Source organism: Tachypleus tridentatus, chromosome 13 (assembly GCF_004210375.1).
Source record: "Tachypleus tridentatus isolate NWPU-2018 chromosome 13, ASM421037v1, whole genome shotgun sequence".
NCBI lineage: Eukaryota > Metazoa > Arthropoda > Merostomata > Xiphosura > Limulidae > Tachypleus > Tachypleus tridentatus.
The window spans coordinates 110,761,614-110,782,975 of record NC_134837.1 but is presented as its reverse complement, the minus strand read 5'-3'; the positions used below and the strand labels follow the sequence as shown (position 1 = coordinate 110,782,975).

At 33.0% G+C, this 21,362-nt stretch overlaps 1 long non-coding RNA gene across 1 annotated transcript in view; it reads right to left on the bottom strand.

Annotated features, from left to right (window-relative positions):
* Positions 1–21,362, bottom strand: part of LOC143239834 (uncharacterized) — a 69,883-nt gene that overhangs the window by 16,601 nt on the left and 31,920 nt on the right. The window contains exon 2 of the long non-coding RNA XR_013021400.1: positions 20,567–20,721. This is a non-coding gene — a long non-coding RNA (uncharacterized LOC143239834). The remainder of the gene's footprint in view (positions 1–20,566; positions 20,722–21,362) is intronic.

The following is a 21,362-nucleotide window of genomic DNA, read 5'->3' as shown; positions in this document are numbered from 1 at the left end:
GTACTTTAAAGTGCTCAGCTATCTTGAATTGTCAAGCTACAAGTTTATCCTGATCTTTAATCAAAATGCTACGTAAGTGTTTTCGTGTACGTTCAGAGAGCATTTAGCAGGTTTCTCCAATGCAGATTCGGTCACAGCTGTTACAAATGATATAATAAGCTAAAATTTAAATGTACAGGTGAAGTGGCTATTCACAGAATACATTGATTTTGGGCCTGTATCAATATTAATTTGCATGGAAAAGCATGAATATTCATATCATTCTCTAAATGCTTGAGATGTAAAAATGTTGAGTAAGAAGTATACATGAAAGCTGCTTGTTAGTAAACCCATACACTGTTGGCTTCTTTTCTGTGTGTCTCAAATGTTTCAGTACATTGATCTGAAAGTTGCTCTTTGTATCCACTCTCTTGATCCCTGACATGTCATCAGCACAGTCTCCAGCGATGATCATGAATTTTTCACCTATTAAAAAAGGCCGCACTTTGCTTACCACAACTCGGGTACGACTTATTGCAAGTCTTTTTATGGATATTCCTGGTACCCTAAGTTCATTCATATTTCTTTTTTTTTTTTTTAGTGCTGTTATGTACCATTAAAAAAAACTCGTTCTAGTTATAAGTATACATAAATACTTCGTCGAGTGTCACCATGTCCTGTTATTTCTCCCTGGCTAGATACCATTTATAAATTTTTTTTACAGTCGTTCTTCCTTTCCTTTTGTGGAAGTAACTTATCTACATTTAACTTATACTGATTTTTCTCACAGAGATACTTATTGTTGTGCACTACTGTTGTCTAGAATATGTGGGCGTCTAATGCCACTCATTCTTGTGCTTGTGAATTCTCACTTGTTTCAAAGTGCTGCAATTTACCTACTACGACGAAGGTTTGACTTGTTTAAGGTCTCATCACACATTATCCTGGTTCCCTAAGTGGATACATATATTTCTTTATTTTATAATGTCATTAGTTACAAGGAAGAAACAGTCCTATGCTGAAGATTTCAAATTCCTGACCTGAACACATGTTTATGCTCTGCGTGCAGGAATATTTTGAGTCAAAAAGGATGTTTCATACAATTATACACAAAAAATCAATATTTGGTGACATCACACTACCTACCAATCACCGTTCAATGTCAACATGTACTTCTGCTAACGTTATTTCATTACAACTTAAAATCGACTATGTTTCTTACGTGACTTGCTGGTTTGTATATTCAAATCGTCTTAAGATAACGTAATCAACATTATGTACGTCACAAGCACATAGAGCAGTATCATTAATAACACACCACAATCATTAAAACATAATAAGCTAAATCAGTATCACTGATACCGGACTACAATAATTAAAACATAACTGCTTAAATAAATATATTTGATAAAGGACAACAATCAATCAAACATAATAGCCACACATTACCTTTAAGAAGTTCCATAACCAATAAAACGTAATAACCTAAACCAGCGTATTTGATAACGAATTATAGTCAATAAAATAATCTCATTAAGCAGTGTCTTTAATATCATAGTAGAAATCAATAGAACATTACCTAAATCAGTATGTGTCTGTAATAACATATCTGAAGCATAAAGAAAGTTTCTTTAATACTATCATCTTCCTCCTAGAGCAGTATCTTTAAATCTAAACTGTAGCACTTAAAGGAGATTACGTAATTCTGTACCACTTTAACCTATAACATTTACCAGTACTGTTACAATTAATCTCATACATCTTCTAACTGAAGTAAAGTCTTTAACATACTCACACACACATACATCTAGTTAACATTCAGCAGAAAAAGAACGACTTCTAACTTCTACAGTTCTATTTCAAACTACACTTAATCCGTTTCTTATTCCTCTATTTCACTTTCATGGAATTCTTATGAGATGCATGTTTTAAGTCATTAGACTAACATGTTTTCCTCATAGTTAGGTAGTTAGTGTGACATGCTAACAAGTTACAATTTATAATAATTTATGTCAATGAGATGTCTAAGTTGGTAATTGTCTTAAATATATGTCTGATTGTATTCTATGGTATGTGTCTCATTCACTTGCCAGATTGTAATATAAGGTGTGTCTCTCAGTCACGTGGCTGATCGTAATCCCTCACGTGTCCGGATCAGTTATTCGATTGATATGTATAACACGTGTCTTGGTTACATCTCTGATTGTTATTTATGACGTGTTTTATTGCTATATATTATACGTGGCTGATTTAAACATCCCATTATCAGAATTCACATCTAACTAACAATTTAACTTAAGAACACAAGGTCTGTTGCGTAACCAAGAATAGTTTGTTTTCGGTTTTTTACAACATAAAATCACCATAGTTCAACATGTGCATCATAAATTACACTAAGAATGTCCAGTCTATCCCCAGTCTCTTACCAAGAGTTTTGTGGGGTCTTCTTGGACACGTTGACGTAATTTGTTCCTACTTGCAACGTTATTAAAGTAAACCACGTTCTTTGAAGCCCCATAAAACAATTCATAGGAATAATATCCAGAAAATCCAAGTGCCGGCTAATCCATAGTCAATCCAACGACCAGAAAATGTTTCATCAAATGTGTTTCAAACACTAAGACTCCAATGTGAAAGATTACCTTCCTGTTGGAATAACATGTTAACAACATTTCCCGGTGTTGTGCACAAACGTTAAAGATTATTATTTCACGTGCTATCAACCGTGTGTCTATGTTAGACAGTTTTCCCATTTTAAGGATATATTTCCTCTCAAATGCATTTCCAAAATGCATAAGGTCACTCTGTTGTTCAAAGATTTCCAAAAAGTTCGGGATGCCATATCACATATTTCTTATTTTTGCATGATTTCATCTTTAAAATACAACTGTTTCTTTTTGTACCTCAACACCTCACATTAAAGACAACACTTTTATTATATTTAAACATTTCTACATTTTCAAGATAATACTTCTATGTTCATAAGATGTCGTTTATCTTTATGATAACACTGTTACTTTCGTTTATCGTGTTTCTACCTCCAAAATGATCGTCACAGGCTATTCTTTTCAATTTTACTCATTTCCTCTACCAACGGATGTCGTTTATTTTAAATATCTTTCTAATTCTAATTCAATGATTGTGTTTTTTATTCTATTACTTTCTCCCTATCAATTGTCTGCTAAACTTCAAAATATATTAATTTAACACAAATAACGGACAGCTAACGTGCGAGGCGATCATTATATGAAGTTACGTTAACTTTATAAGTTATTCAGAACTACATAAATAAGGGTATAGTTTTATTCAGTAACTAGATTACAAAATTCAGCGGAGTAGAATGACTGCATCAATAATAAACAAAACAAACACATAATCTACAATCTGTATTTAATATTAATAGGTGGAAAATGTATTAAGGTTTATTTTAACTCTCTTTTGAAATCCTTCAAGGACTTTAGAAAACTAACAGTCGCTATTAACTGACGGAAAGAATATGACATTTAGAAAACACCGATATTAAGAGCGAGAGTATGAGAAACTGTATAAGTAAACACTAAAGTCCATGAAGAAGTTTATGATAATCTTCTTGCCCCCAGATTGTGATCAGTTTTTATCAATTCATTTCCAAAACAATAACATTAGAATCTCGTCGTAAGCCTATAAAATCGCTTCATATTTCAATATAAGCTAAAGCAACTAGAAATACTTTTATTTGGTCACAAACGATGATGCTTTAGATAAATTTAGTATTTTAGTAAAAATTTAAAGAGATATTTAACTATCAACTTGTCTTTTCACTTGTCATTAAGTTGTTTCCGTTAATCTGGTGTTTTCAACTTGAACAGATCACCTTATTCAGCACACGGACTGAAAGTATAATCAGAGACTCCATAGTGTAGGTATAGACGACATAACTGTTGAACAGAGTGACAACAACCACTCAGATGCCTTGCTGTTAAAATCATTAATCTTAACAAAAAACAACATAGCTATTACAGTTAAAAATGTACCCAAGGTGGAAAATACAAAGCATCTGGCTTGTTTTGGTTATTTTCAAGCTGCCTGTGCTTAACCCACCACGAGTAATGTAATACGACTTTCAACGTCGTAAGCCTATAGACTTACCACTGAATTACTGTGTGTGTGAGAGGGGGTGAGCAAGACGAAGAATATTCAAGATAATTCGTGTCGTAGAATCTTGTACCTCCTAATCTGACGTGATCGCCACTTAATCATACACAGAACTATAACAAACGATGGTAGATCCGATTTGCCCCAAAAAATCAATTATCAGCCTACTGATAAATTACCTGAGAAATTAACAATGAATGCAGCAATTAACAGTGAATGAGTGTAAATTAAAATATAAAACTCATATACTGAACTATTTAGAAAATGGTTGAAGAATCAGCTATCAACGTTTTGAAAGAAAAAAAACAGATGATAAGCTAATCCAAGTCAAAAACTCTGTTGTGAACCATTTAAATATAAACATTGCAATCAGAGAAAAAAATATCCAAAAAATTTTATAGTGAGAAATCAGCTGTATAGATCTAAACAAAACACTTTAAATATGAAAAAGGTGAAGGCATAAAATGATTCATCGTTGATAGCATTGATAAAGATTTGCACCAAATATTCATTCAGTGGTTAGCAAGACCGCGTATTTTGCTCAACTTTGACATGATGGTAGCTACCAGTTTGACCACTAGTTTTGATTTCATTCCTTAAAGTCGAGTTTCCGAATTCTTTTTGGCGGATTTGCTATTATATATTTATCTTAATGTCGATGTTTGTTTTAGTTAAATGTATGTTTATAAATGCATGTAACTTATGCTGTTAAATCTATATTGCGAAATCACGCATATTTATTAAATGTGTAAAAGATTTTCCAATGTAAGAATCAGCAATATATGTTCTATGAAAACACTAACGTATCGTCAGTATTACTGGACCAGCTGAATTTGCTAGAAATTCACCTACCGCTTATAAAATGTAGCTAACACAACATGCCGAGCGACAGTACATATTTTGCTATAGTTGGAATACTATAAACCTCGAAAGCTATAAGTCGATAGGGTTCATATCCGATATGTTCCTTATTTACGGGGACCAACATGGCCAGGTGGTTAGAATGCTCGACTCACAATCTGAAGATCGTGGATTTCGAGTCCCCGTTACACCAAATATGCTCGCTCTTTCAGCATTAGTTCGTTATAATGTGATGGACAATCCCATTATACCTTTGTAAAAGAGTAGCCCAAGCGTTAAAGGTGGGTGTTGATGACTAGCTGCTTTCTTTCTAGTCTTACACTGCTAAATTATGGGCAGCAAGCGCAGATAGTCTTTGAGCAGTTTAGTGCGAAATTCCAAAACAAACAAACAAAACTAGTCGATGATGATTTCTTGTCTGCGGAAGCATTAAGGGAATACTTCAGTGTCCTCACTAGCCAATCAGGGCTGAGTGACAAAAATAAATTAGTGATCCAGCTCAAACAAACCGAGCTTGAACAATCCTGTATCAAAACCGAGAAAGAACAAACTCGTGTCGAAGCTGAAAAGATAAAAACAAATCGTATCGAAGCTGAAAAAGAAATTAGGCTGAAAGAAATGGAAATTTGACTCAACTTCAATTGACCAAAGCAAAATGACAAATTTGAACTTAATCATTATGAAGTTGATAAATATTTTCAACATTTTGAGAAGGTTGCCCAAACCATGGAATGACACACTGAAAAATTTTAATTATTATTACAAAGTATTTTAACAAGAAGATTATGCAACTCTCTCTCAAGAGATTATATGGATTATGATAAGGTTAAAGCAAACGAGTTAGCACCAGAGGTTCATTACTAAAACTTTTTAGATTATCACAAGCAAGATAGTCAAACTTATAAGGAATTAGCCCACATAAAAAGGGGTTTATTATGATCGATAGCGTTATGTTATGTATATTAGCAACACTTTTGACAAATTAAGACAATTATGTCTAACTGATGAATTCAAATGTTGTACAAGTGACGACCTAAAACTTACTTGGTTGAAAAGAAAGTTGAAACACTACAGGAAGCAACTGCTCTTTCCAATGATTACACTTTAAGACATAGAATCACTTTTCATAGAAAGAAATACTTGCCATCTCAGCAAAAACCCGTTTCTGTTCAATTCAATAAAGTTGAAGATTCTTCTAAAAAATCTAGGTCTTTAGTTCGAAACCTTCGAACAGTCAAGATAAAACTTCATCGAAACCATGAACGCCTCTCTGCCATTTTTGTAAAAAACTGGTTATGTTATGTCTAGTTGTTGGTGTTCGAAAAAGAAAAGGAGGCAACACCCAGTGCGTTTCACCAGATCACCCAAAGTTGTTGACTTCGCCACTGATGTAAAGTCTGATGTAGTAAGAGGAAAATTTAGACTTTTTGTGTCTGTTGGAGATAGAAACTTCTAATTTATTTTTTGCCTGCCCAGTATCTGCAAATCTGTGCGCCCTTTCACCTTATAGTTTTACTTCTCTAAATTAATCCGAATGACAAAAAAACAACTAAAATCGGTCCACTTTTACTCTTAGGTAAAGTTGTAGTAAAAATGTTAAACCGATAGCTCACATGACTTTTATGTAGACGTCTGCAAAAATTTCTTTAAATTTGAGCTATTTTTGTTAATACTTTTACACATGTTGCTTATATTTACATGAAATGAGACTCCTAATTGCAGGTTTAAAGATCTGTATCAAATTTGAAAAAAAAAAACTCCATAAGAGTTAAATATTTTATTTCCGTGAAATAAAATTTCCGTACTTTGTTAGAAGGAAAAAACAGAAAGAAATTCAATTAAAAGTGTAGGTGATATATCTCATATATCTCTTAATGTATTGCTTTAAAAAGTGGTATGTGAAGTAATAGTTTGCTAGAACACATCCACTGAAATTATATAATAGTTTGGATTTCCTCTGTTTAAGCTACAGAGAAAAATCGCTAAATTGTCACTCTTATTAATAGCATACAATGTCTCTAGCAGATTGGTTTTTGGTCACGACATATACTACCACGTGTCTTGATTCTGAAAAAAGTAACTTACAGTAAAACAAACAAAAATATAGCTAATGAAAAATGGAAAAATGTGTTATATATTAATTTACTCTAATCCTGCCTAAAACAATTTCAAGTGCCGCAGCTATTGAGAATTCATTATTGTTACTTCTTACTGTCGAAACTCATATGTCATGCCGTGTTGCAGCTTGCAGAATGTATATTTCTTCTCGTGATTCATGGCATACGCATGCTTAACTGACGTCAGTACACTACAGACTGCATGCAACATTAAGCGTCCCTTAGGTGACGTCATTTCAATGTCCACTGACTGACGAAATTAGTCTACCGGAAAACAGGAAACTTAACTATCAGCTTATTCAAATAATGTGATTAATTAATTTTTACCTGCCCGCCCCGCTAGGATAACGGTAAGTCTGTGCTAAAATCAGGGGTTCGATTCCCCTCGGTGGGCTCAGCAGATAGCCCCATATGGCTTTGCTATAAGAAAAATACACACGTTAATTTTACCTGTAAAGCAATTGAGAAAACAGTTACAAAATACAGCTGATAAGCAGCTATCAACTTACCCTGAAAACAGGTGATGACTTTTATTTGGAGAACAAAAGACAATCAATAAACTAATCTTGTTCAAGATTAGGGAAAGCAACTAATACATCAGCTACCAAGACCTTTAAGAGATTGGTGTGAAATCAACTGTCAACCTTTTTCAAAAAACAAATGATAAATTCAACTTTTATCAACTTACTGACAAATTAGCAGATAAATCAGACTTGTAGAAAAATTCCTATACACCTATAGAAAAAACATTCGTTGAGTGTAAATTAGAAAATAAAACTCATATACTGAACTACTTAGAAAATAGTTGATGAATCAGCTATAAATGTATTGAAAAAAAACATAACCAACCCATTTCATTCAATAAAACTAGTTATTAACCGTTTAAAAATAATAGCTGATAAATCTAAATAGTCTAGAAACGTATATTTATTAAACTGCTGACAAAACAACTTACTTGTAAAACAGTCGAAAAACTAAACTTATCTAAGAAGGTTCAAACTTTCTAAAACTTTCAAGTAAACTGCTCAAATAAATTAAAGGAACAAATACATATTTCAGTATATTTTTATCATAACTAAATGTATATATGAAAAATATATCCATTATTCTACAAGTGTATTTTTTAAGTTTACGAGTGAAGTTTGAAGCAACTCAAACGAAACTCACCTAACTCAAGGACAATACAACTCAAGGTATCCTATATAAGGCTGTTACGTGAAACTATGCATTCCTCATTAATTCTCGAAACAAACACCAACATGGATCTTTTGCAGCTCGTTTTGTAAGTGTGTTCCTTCATCTTGTGTACCCAAGCAGTCATGCGTCATCTGACAGAGAACGAGGTGGCCAGAGCGGTCCAGATACTGGATGATGGTCAGACCCAAAGGAGTGTGACACAACGCGTCGGTGTGTCACCAAACGTCATCAATCGACTTTGGCGACGCTACCAGAAGACTAACTCTTATGGAAGGAAACCAGGTCAAGGTCGTCATCGCTGCACAACAGCCAGAGAGAACCGCTACATCGTGACTACCGCTCTGCGGGACAGGTTAGCTACGGCTCGATCACTGCGAAATGACCTTCATCATTCCAATGGAACTCGTGTGTCGACTCAAACAGTTCACAATCGTCTGCTCAAAAGACGCCTAAGGGCCAGACGGCCTGCAAGAGGCGTTATTCTGACAGCGCTTACCCGTGCAGCCAGGTTGGAGTTTGCTCGTCAGCACCTGGACTGGGAACTTCGTCAATGGGCCACCGTGCTGTGTACAGACGAGAGCAGGTTCACTGTAACTCGTGATGATGGACGTGCGAGAGTCTGGAGACGCCAAGGAAAGCGATATACCACATGTAACATTGTGCAAGTTGACACTTATGGAGGAGATTTTGTAATAGTCTGGGCAGGCATATGCTTGGGTAGAGTTGCACGAACTTACTCATACTCGACAGGGGTGCTCTGAACGCACGACGTTATAGAGACGAAATTCTGGAACCCATTGCGAGGCCTTGTGCTGCCGACGATGGGTTCATTCTTATGCAGGTTAATGCGGAAGCCCACGTCACCAGACTGTGTATGAACTTCCTTGACGAGGTAGGAACAGAGACTCTTGAGTGGCCCATCAGATATCCAGATTTAAATCCGATTGAACATTGTTGTGATATGTTGTCGAGGCGTGTTAGTGAACGCCAGCACCCTCCTCAGAATGTACAGGAACTCAGACAAGCCCTGGTAGACGAGTGGGCTGTCATACCCCAAGATAACATCGATAGACTGATTCGAAGTGTGCCAAATCGGTGTCAGGAGTGTGTCACAGCCCGTGGAGGTCACACTAGAAATTGAATGTTTCAAACATTTCTTGAATAAAAGCATGTAAACTGTTTAAAGTATTGTTTCATATGGGATATCAGTTTTGGTGATATTGGTCATTTTTAAAAATTTTATTTCTCCATGTTTTACCCTTCATTACACATTAAATAAATTGATACAGATGGAACTGAAATGAGGTAAATTACTTTAAAAAATAAAACTATTATCACATTTGGAACACTGAGATAAATTATGTAAGAAAACTTACTTGTTCCTTTAATTTTTTTGAGCAGTTAATAAATATACTGACAAAAAACAGTAGATAAATTTAAGTTGTACAAGAAAATTTGGATATCGACTCATGAAAAATTGATCAATAAATACAAATTGGTGGGAAGCTCAGTTGTATCAACCTATTTAAAGACCAGCAGATAAACCAGTCAATATCAATACTGAAAAAATATCTTACAAATTCAGTTACCTCAAAAATAGCAAAACAGCTGATAAATCCAACTTACCCGATACAGTTCATTTATCAACCTACTGAGAAAACATTAAATCAATTATCAATCTGTTGAAAGAAGAGCTGATAAATCAAATATCAAAACACTCAAAGTTCCGCTAAATATAATTGCAAAAACAAAACCAGCTATAAATATATTGAAAAGTACAGTCGATAAAGCCATTTTGTCCAAGAAAGATCAATAAGTCTGTAAAGAAAATATACACTAAATATAAATTGTCCAGAAAGAATTACCTGTCACTTTACTGAAATGTCAACCCATAACTTTGATTTGCTCAAGAAAGTTCACTTATAAGTCTAATGAAAGAATAATTGTAATTCAAACTGCCTAACAAACAGCCGATAAATCTAAGTTATAGAGAAATTTAGGTATTATCTTTTCGAAACAGATTTGACATCAGTGACTTTAGTAAACTTAAAATAAACAACAGAGTGTTGGTGATTGTGAAAGCAAAGCCATTGTCACGCACCCTTCAGCGCAAAAAAACAACAACAACAAACCTCCTGATAATGTACCAATTTTGTGTTAACAGCTTGAGTTATTTTAAATTTTGAATTATTTGCTTTCTAGCCATACAATGAGCTACCTTTGCTTTGCACATTACTGATATCGAAACTCAGTGTTTAGCGTTATAAGCCCTCAGATGAGGGTAATTGGTAGACTTACATACGTAAAACGGTAGAATCCAGGGTTCCATTCTTCTTTTGGAGTTTTACGCTAAAACAGCAACAACATAAACTATTCCGTTTTTAATAGAATTTGAATGCAACTAAACAATCTCGTGATCTCATTATTAACTTTAGTTTTTTACTTCATCACGTTGGTAAATAAGCAATTTCGTACTTACTACTGCAGAAAGAAAATATTTCATAGTTTTAACTTCGTAAGCCACTAGGTTACTCTGCAAGCTACAAAAGTTTGTTCTACAAACTAATTTTTAGAGTAAAAATAGAATCATAAGCACAATGATTAAGAACATTAGATTAAATTCGTCCTTGAACTGATGGATAATAATTTCTTAACAAATTTCACCAACTATTTCTTCTTTTCAAAAATTACATAATATCTTTTGTACTTTTTCACTGAGTTTAATTTTATGTTAAATCGATTTACAAAAAAGCAAACTTGATGAGACTCATGAAAAGTGTTAGTAAATTAAGGAAAACAAACTGAATTTAAAATTGTCTAAAGTTTATTTTTGTAGACGAGAGTATTTTAAAAGTTGTTAAGATGTTTGAACTAGAACTGGCTTTTGTTACCAAGAGAAATGATATCAGTATTCTCAGCACTGCCTTCAGAAACCGTTGTTAATTTCATCTTAAGCACGAAATTATTAACTGAAGCTCTCGGCTTGAGCTGATTTCTACTGTTTCTCCTAGTGTTCATCTTGTGAAGCTTTCGAAAAATCAATCTTTCTTTCCTCAGTTTCCCGCGTCGCGCTAAACATGCTCGCCCTCCCAGCCGTGGGGGCGTATAATGTGATGGTCAATCCCACTATTCGTTGGTAAAAGAGTAGCCCAAGAGTTGGCGGTGGGTGGTGATGACTAGCTGCCTTCCCTCTAGTCTTACACTGCTAAATTAGGGACGGCTAGCACAGATAGCCCTCGAGTAGCTTTGTGCGAAATTCCAAAACAAACAAACAAACAAAACTTTCCTCAGTTCTCACTTTTTTTCCCTATTTCTCGTCGTCCAGGAGTGTTTGTAACATCTGTAAGATTTAAAGATAGCCTTCGAGAATACGTATAGTTGTTATTTTTTGTGTAAAAGTGTAGCTGTTACTTATTATTAACACGATTTAGCTTTTAACTTTCCTCATTAACGAGTCTAGTTTATATCTCGTTATTTTAACCATCGTTAATACATCTAGTTACTAAGTACTGTATATCTTTTTGCTAACCCTAGTGAATATGCTTAACTGTTGGCCTTTGTGAGTACTTTTAACTATTAGCATTCGTGAATAACTTTAGCGTTAACCTTCATCAGTTTGTCTAGCTTTTAATCCTAAATAATACATCAAGCTGCTAACTCTTGTAACTAAGTCTACGTGCTAACCATCGCAAGTACTTCTACTCGATAGCCTTTCTGAATATGTCTAACTTTTTAATTCTCTAGAATACGTCTAGACGTAAATCCTCGTGAAAACGTCTGTCTTTAACTCTTGTGAATATGTCTAGCTTTTATTTCTCATCATTACATTACCTGCTAGTCCGCATGAATACATCTATTAAGTATTATGAACTTGTGTAGTTGTTACAACTCTTTGAATAAGTCTAGCTGATAAATGTAATGTAAGCCTTCATATGCGTGTACAGCTGTTAGCCTTCTTGAATGCGTCTTTTAACCTCATGAATACACATATCTCTTTATGACGTATCTCTATCTCAACATATGGGAAAACTAGTTAGCAAATGAAAGTGCATTAAGCGAATACTATAGTTATAACCCTTTTATACCTTAAAAACAAATATATCTTTATTACGTTGAATTTAAGTACTATTTTCATATTTTTATACAATTTGTTTGTGCTTTGTCAAACATTTCATGAAAACAGGATGTATCCAGATGTGAACAACTCTTAGTTACATACTAGACGGGCCCGGCATGGCCAAGTGCGTTAAGGCGTTCAACTCATAATCTAAAGGTCACGGATTCGAATCCCGTCGCACAAAACATGCTCGCCTTTCCAGCCGTGAGGGCGTTATAATGTTTGGTCAATTCCATTATTCGTTGGTAAAAAAGTAGCCCAAGAGTTGGCGGTGGGTGGCGATGACTAGCTGCCTTCCTTTTAGTCTTACACTGCTAAATTAGGGACGGCTAGCGCAGGTAGTCCTCTAGTAGCTTTGCGCGAAATTCAAAAACAAACAAACATATTAGACAGTAACACGTACTCTAGTAGACCAGTACATTATATAAGTCTTCTTCATCAGCTCTATCATATTAAACCAGTCTAAACCAGTAAAGGCTGTGTTGGTTTTACCCACGACTTCAGGTGAGCAAAACAAGTTTGTATCCACAATCATTACGGCTAGCTCAAATCCGTTCGGTACTCTCCAATAAAATTGAGTATTTAATATACACTAATGCTATCACAGTTTTGTTGGATTTTGAAGTGTATCAGTTATTCTGAGTGAATCCATTACTGTAACTAGTCAATAGTACTCACCAATAGTACTGGTTAATATATTTTGGACAGATAAATATTTATATTTCATATGTTATGTCTATTAGCATCGTGATTAGGATAGACATTACTGAATTTGTATGTACAAATGTTAATTTGTATAAGCTTTGTGACATCTGCCAATAGCAATAATATACACTATTTTCTTTCTTAACACAAATATATGTTAATATACAAACAACATTAACGGTTATTACAAATACTAATTTATATACAAGAGTTTTGCAATACTGAGTCATATACTCGGTCTAAAACTGAATATTTTATCAACGTTCCAGATCCACGTCAACAAAATTAATTCAATGTTGTCACACGTCGCTAATGGTAGCTAGCTTCTTTGGCCTCACTGTGCTTATAAACTTGCCTTTTACTGGCAAAGATATTTAATGTCCTTGTAGAAATACAAACGTCCGAAGTTGATTCACTGAAATTTAACGGTTTGTAATGTTTGAAGTCTATAAACGTTCCTGGTCTAATTTTGTAGTTCTCCGATTGTTAAACGTTAATCACAACTATAACTTCCGAGGCTTACCGAACACTTACTGTAGCTGACTAATAATAATCTTACTGTCTCTTGGATCGTCGGTTTATATAGTTTAAGGCGAGTTTTTAGAATATTCAACAATATTTGAACACGCTAACGTTTCCGTAAAACAAATATTGTTGATTCTTACTCTCAAGAACCTTCTACAATTTTGGAGAATAAGTGGGACTTGCGTAATACACATCTAACAATATACGTCACATGCATCAAACTGAAACACACGTATATATTAAAATAAACGTATAACGGTAAACCCATTATACCCCAATTTTAACTAAGATATTACACACACACATATATATTTTATATATATAAACATTAAAAACAATACATTGTCAAATAGTTATACAACTTCAATAATATATAACACAATTAATACAAATAATATTAATTAAGATAATAAAATTACTTAGCAAGTGAAAGCACATCAACACAAATTTTATCAACCCTTTTGATATGGATTTTCTTCAGGCCATACTATAGTTACGTTAAACTCTCATTGAACAGTCTTCCGCTTTTGCCTTTCATTTGGTTCAAAAAACATCAATATATCAATGGATTATGATTAGTTTGAATGACAATAGGTTATTGTAATGCACATTCATAAACATTAAATATTCTGAAGCTAACACTAAAGCCAATGTTTCTTTTCCACAGTTGAATAGTTCTTTTGGTAACAGTTAAACGGTTTATAAAAATAACAAACAGTGTGTTCGAAACTTTTGTCGTCTGCTTGTAATAGAATGGCATCAGCACCACAATTACTGGCATCAACATCTAATCAAAGTTAAGTGCTATCAATACACAATAAAGACTTGGCCTTTTCAAAAGCAGATTGGAATATTTCAGACTATTGAACTTTTGATTTTTCTTCAGTAGATTTATTAATGGTACAGTAATGTCAGCAAAAATTTTACAACACTTTTTTTAATAACTAGCCATTCCCAAAAATTTCATCAAACTTTTCTTGTTTGTATGGGTTGGATACTTCAAAATGAAATCAACTTTGGATTGAATTGGAGCAACGTGACCGTGACCTACAACATGACCTAATTAAACAACTTTGGTCTTACAAAAGTCACTTTATTAAAGGACATATTTTTATCGTCTTGCAAAAAATAGTGGTTTAATAGAACCTGGTGTTTTTGTCCAAGAGTAAGTTTCTGTTCACCAAAACTAAAACTAGATTTGATTAAAATTTTCATTTAAATTTTGAGTGAAGTAAAATCAAGAACGTTATCGTAGAAAGAAAGATTGGGCTTTTAATATGTAAATATTATGGTCGTAACTTTTCATAACTTTTTCATAAAGCAAATTGGTTGGTTTTATTCAAGTGTATGAAGGTTAAAATGCATACTTTTCATTCAAGCTGTCTTTATTTATTAAACACTGTACTTGAAAAAATGCATCCAACTCTAAAAGACGCTAATAATGACCCTAAGCTGTCACACATGACCAGAGTAGATGCAGATATGTCTGTTTTAATGTGTGACCAGTATGTTAAATAAGTCATTAATCGTTTTTATTTCATGCGTATAGCATGCAAAAATAAATAGAAAATATACTTTTCCTTTATAAATCTCCTTATCAGATAGTAAGTTCTATTTTATTTATGGTTTTGTTTATAGTTTATTTACAATTATTTATATCGTTTAGTTTATCTATGAATTTTTAGCTACAATAGGTTGATAACTCGCTCTCTACATGATCACGTTTATTATGTACTCTCGTGAACTAAGCAGAGAATAAATATCCTGCTGTAAGCTTCATAAACAGACCCAATTGTTGGTTAGTTTGCGATGTAAGTAGTGATATATTGCTTTCTGTTATATGATATAGTTATTAACATAGAAAAGTGATCTCGGAAAATTGTGTTGCTCTTGTTTGTTGTTTTTCAATTAAGTCTTCCTCTCGTTTTTATTCTGATTCCATTATCTGAAATAATAAATATTAATATTTGTGTTTTATGGTTCGTTAACACTAATATCGGATCCTGGCCAGGCACGTGTTTATTACCTGTATTTTTCATAAGTGCTAAAGTTTATCCCGTGTGCTGTTACAATTTCATAAATTGTTTGTTGTTGTTGTTGAACCATGATTGTAGAGACATGTTATTTTAGTCTATTACATCGTGAAACAGGTAATATGCTGTTCTGAAAACAATGACACAACTAAGCAAAACTATCATTCACTTCATAATCTTTGTCGTGATTTGTGTCAAACGTCCTGGTTTTGTTTTTAAGTCGCATATATATGTGTGTACATCTATATAAGAAACCTATTAAGTTGCTAATCACAAAACTACAGAGGTCATTTTTTGTAAGTTTTCATGCTTACAAATCTGTCTGTCTCCTTATTTTGATCAAGTTTGTTCAAGTGAAACTTTACGTACATTTCGTGATTGCTTCAATGATTATGGATTTCATTTATTTGTAGTTTGGTCGCATGCACTTTGATATATCACAACAGTTTATATCAGCACTTATAGGGTTTTTTTTTAACACGTAATATATACTAGAATATTCATTTTATTATATACAAATACAATTCACCCCAGATTTAAAACTACTTTTAACCTTAGATTTCATCATCTTTTATATTTGCAGAGCCAAAAATTGCAAACTTCATGGAGGAGTCCTAAACTGAGGAGACGTCTCGAAAATGACATACTTTCTTACAGAATCTATCCAAAATAATGTTTCTAAAATAGACTTCCTAAGTACACGACAATTTAAATCAGTAATCAAAATAAGTACTATTATCATACACAAAACGGTTAAGATGTATTGTTTTGATTTTTAACTTTTGTAGATTTGGTATTCTAAGAACAATACACCTTTAAAATTATGTCAAAATCTCATACGTTGAGGTTCGAACCTTTGCACGACAATGTTTCTACAAGATTGTTATTGGATTTTATGCAGTTGACTTGTATATGTTATTACAGTGGTATGTAAACCCAGATGGCAGCCATGGCACTACGCATGTTCAACACCCTTTATTTATCTTGTCCACGACAAATTACAATTAATTCGATAGTGAAATTCCGCCAGGATAGACTGAAGGAATCTAAAAAAAGCATTTCTGAAGAATTTTTAATATAATATAACACAAAGAGCAGAACATTTCGAGGAAGCAAAAACTTATTCAGTAGAGCAGTTTAGAGAGCGGTTAATGTGAAACACGCCTCATTCCAGTCTGTACGTTAATGATACCATCATACGATAATAATTTTAAATATGCAAATCAGAATGTCACGTGACAACCACAGCCAGAAACATTGTTTTCATGTTTACCAATGAAATTATCTTAATTTGGAAAGTTTTTCACCATTATTATATTTTCTTTGTTGCATTTTACAATATTCTTGCCTTCGCAATTTTTTTTATTACTGTGCAATAAGAGCTGTAATGTTTTGCAACATATTAATTGTAATATATTAATAACCATAAACTTTTCTGCCAAAGTATTAGATTTTTGACGATTACTAAGTCAATATTTTACACGATGTTAAAATGTTTAATTGTTTTTATAACCTTAAAGTTCACTATTACCGTTTAAACAGAACATATATTCCATAGAGCATAGTTTAAAATAAAATAATTAAATGCTTACTCAATATCATAGATTAAAAGTTTTTTCTTTCTTTCGGATCTAGATTTGTGATAATAATTATGTTATTAATGAAAATCGTGGTTTTTACTCTTCGTAACAAAGCTGCTTCGTAAAAGAAAATATAAAATAAGGAAACAGTAATATCATCCGTGGTCGTTATTCGTAAATTCATCGGTTTTTTTCTCTCCCATCTAAATCAGACAAGTCAGACGAGACAAGGGACTGTCAGAAACGTTCGTACTGAACCATTACAGAATAGACAAGATTAGATAGATTTCAAGAACTAAAGCACACACGTTTTCACATGAACATATGGTTTGCAGAAAGAACTGATGGAAAACTAGGCATCTCTTCCAGCATCTGGAAACTAAACCAGTTTTCTAAAGAACACATCTTCATTATTTCGAAACGTTCTGTAAAGAGGAATTTATCAATTAAACCAAGAGTGGCATATTTTACATGTTAGAGGCTTTTGTTTATACTTTTACAATATTATTTTGAATTGCATTTTAACCACTAATTTTCAGTGCGACATGTTCTAAATATTTTAAACTTAAAAATTGAATTTTCTAAGCTTTTGAAGTCTCATTAGATAAGATAATAAAGTAGTAAAGATAGTAACAACAAATTTTGCATCAGATGTCATAATTTCATAAAGTAAAATGTTTTACTCAACGTGTTGTTTTTCTAAATATGTAGTTTATTTTGGTAGTTAGTATTAATATCTTCTTAATTATATATTAAAAACTTGCCTGATAGATGTAGTCACATTGCAAAATCCTTTGATGTAGTTTATGGACAGTATCAAAAGCGGTTAAGCCTAACCTTTAGAAACATTTAAGGGTAGAATCCTACCATAGGTCTTCGAATAATAGCTTCCCTAGTATATGTAGTCACGTGGCGGTATCGTTTGATGTAATGTGTCAATGGTACAAGCAGTGATTAATATAAACTTGGTTTACACCAACTAAACAGACATTATTATCTTAGTATTTGCTCCATGTTCCATGCACTTAATTCTAGGTTCCTTTACGTGAATTTGGTCTATTTGAGTTTTCGTAGACGTTATCAATTGTGAACTTAGCTACTGTATTAAATGAAAACGAATTAGTGTGAGAAAACTTAAAAAATAAAACTTTAAGCACTAGATACAGATATCAGCCTTACATAAAAAAAGAATGTGACTCCAAGTCAAAAACCAAGCTGGTTCTCTAAGATTATAAGGTTTAAAATTAAAGAAAAAAATTTCAAATTTGAGAAACAAAAACTGATTGCTATGCTGGAAGACTTAACGGAATACATAAAATTAAGGAAGTTTTTTTTATAAACAGGACAGTAGGCAATCAAAAAAAGAATCTGAAAAAGTGTTGCAATTTTAATGTTTTATTTTGTTATCCAGATAGAGATGTTAACATAATAACGACGTCATATTTAGAAAGTTTATAAAATAATCATAGAAACAAGGATATATCATAGACACGACAATTAGTGAAATATTGAGTCAGTTTTAAGTTCATACAGTGATCGAGAAATGAACAGGGTATTAATATCATTGTTAGCTATCATGTATATTCAGTTACTCGATCTATTAGCCACGAAACTGTATAAGGACGTTTTTATTTCACATTAGCATAATTTCATTAACGAATACATTTCTATTGAAAGTAAAAATGATATTTATGAACTAGGACCTATAACTGTATACAAGTGATAGTAATATATGGCAAAAGTTAGGAATGAAATAAACTATATATTATTATTAGATGGACTGAAATACTCATTCTTTTCATCATATAATTTAAAAGAATTTACCCAACAAAAGAAAGCGTTACAACAAAAGCTGGTGCATATATATATATATATATATACAACAGTAATTCTGTTAAGAAAAAATTGAAAGTTTAAAGAATAACAAGGTTCCTTGACCATATAATATTTCTCTGATTGTTTCAAAGGACGTTAAGGATTGAAATAGATAGTACTAACTTGTTGATATGTTTCTAAGTTCTTGAACAGTTGACATATACCAGAGGATTGGAAGTTAGCTAAACTTACTTCTGTTATTTAAATCTATATTACTCTTGCATCAATGATGGGAAAAGTTTTTGAAATCTGGATCAAAATGACTTGCAAAGTCATTTGACAAAGTTTAAAAGTTTGTTGGATAATCAATGTGATTTCACTGTAGCAGCATTTACCTTATTAAACTACTGACATTCTTTGAAAGCATTACTAGTTATGTTGTTTAGGATACAAGTATGGACTCGTGTATATCGAATTTTCAGAAAGAATTTGACGCGTTGTCACATATAGCTTGTTAAAAGTTATCTCTGTGGGTGAAGGAAATAAGTTGGCTTGTTGGATCGAATAGTGGTTATAAGATGATAAGCTGAGTTTTATACTAAATGGAGTTCAGTGAAATTGGCTAACTGTCGTAAGTAGGGTTTATCAGTGTTGGGGCTTTCGCTATTTTTGATTTATTCAGTGTCATACTGTAGATATCAAAATTACCAATTTGCTGATGATATTGAGGTATTCAATGTTGCTGACTTAAGTAGAAGTATGATACATAAAGAAAAAGGATTTAAGTCATTTGGAAAACTGAGTAACAACTGGTAGATGGCTTTTAACTATAATAGACGGAAATATATAATTTAGATTACAGGTATTATCTTGATGTAAATAATCTTAATAGTGTTATTAAAGGTAATATTGGTGTTTTAGTTGGTCTACCTCTTAAATTATCCAAGTGTATTTTTGCGAGTAATAGAATAAATAGGATTTTGGGTTGTATTAACGGGGATACTGTTTTATTTTGAAAAAGAAAGCGTGAAGATCTGATTGAAGTTTTGAATATTATCAAGAGAACTGATGGTATCGATGGATAATCAGTTTTGGGTATCTAATGGAAAAAATATGGTTGGACAATGGGACACAAATATAAATTTTGGCAGCGCATGAGTCATTTTTGGTTTAGACAGTTTTACTTTTCTTACAAGGTGGTTGCTTTCAGTTACGGTTGATGGAGCAAATTTAACGGTCGATAGAATTTAAATAATCAGGGCTAAAACTCAGTTTGTTTCGTTTTTATTGTTTTTCAAGTGGATGAAAAGCCTTATTAAACAAAAAGACCCCATCTTGTCCCTTAAATGTTTAGCCGTAATTGTGATTTCACCCAGTAAATTCTGGGTTCTAATCGGTAGGTTGGTTTATTTCATCTTGTCTAAATGTTATTATTCCAGTGCTTTTTATTAATTGAGGCTCCAAGCAGTAAATTCTGGTTTTTTTAACGTGTTGTTCACTTACTTCAGTTTAGATGGATTTGCTATCCACGTTTGTAGTATAGTTGTGACTTTATCCACTAAATTATAGGCCAATAACGTGAGGCTTACTTGTTCCTGTTTAGAAAGATATTTTCATCCAAGTGTTTAGCGTGAGTCTCGCAAATAAATCTAAAATACCTGTAAAAATAGAAAAAAACGCTAATATTATGATTTCAGATACTAATTTTGTTTTAATTAGCTTCACAGTAAATCCACATTGTTATTTGAAACATCTGGTAACGATATTTGTATACCGTCTAATGACATTCATTAATCAAATGTAGCTTTAACTTGTAATATTTGCAATACGTTTTTCAAGTGAGTCAGCGTTATGTTTGTGAGTATATAACGCTAAAAATGTGGTTTCAGTAGCTGTACATCCAGTAACTTTACACTTAATAATGAACAATAACAGAACAAAAGCTGTGCTTAGTAGGAATTGTTTACAGAGAGGTCATTAGATATAAATAATAAAGTATGAAAATATATAAAAAATAAAAACTCTAGATATTGATCTTTATGACTTACTTAAGTTTGTTTGTTTTTGAATTTCGCACAAAGCTACTCGAGGGCTATATGTGCTAGCCGTCCCTAATTTAACAGTGTAAGACTAGAGGGAAGGCAGCTAGTCATCACCACCCACCGCCAACTCTTGGGATACTCTTTTACCAACAAATAGTGGGATTGACCGTAACATTATAACGCCCCCCACGGCTGAAAGGGCGAGCCTGTTTGGCGCGATGGGGATGCGAACCCGCGACCCTCAGATTACGAGTCGC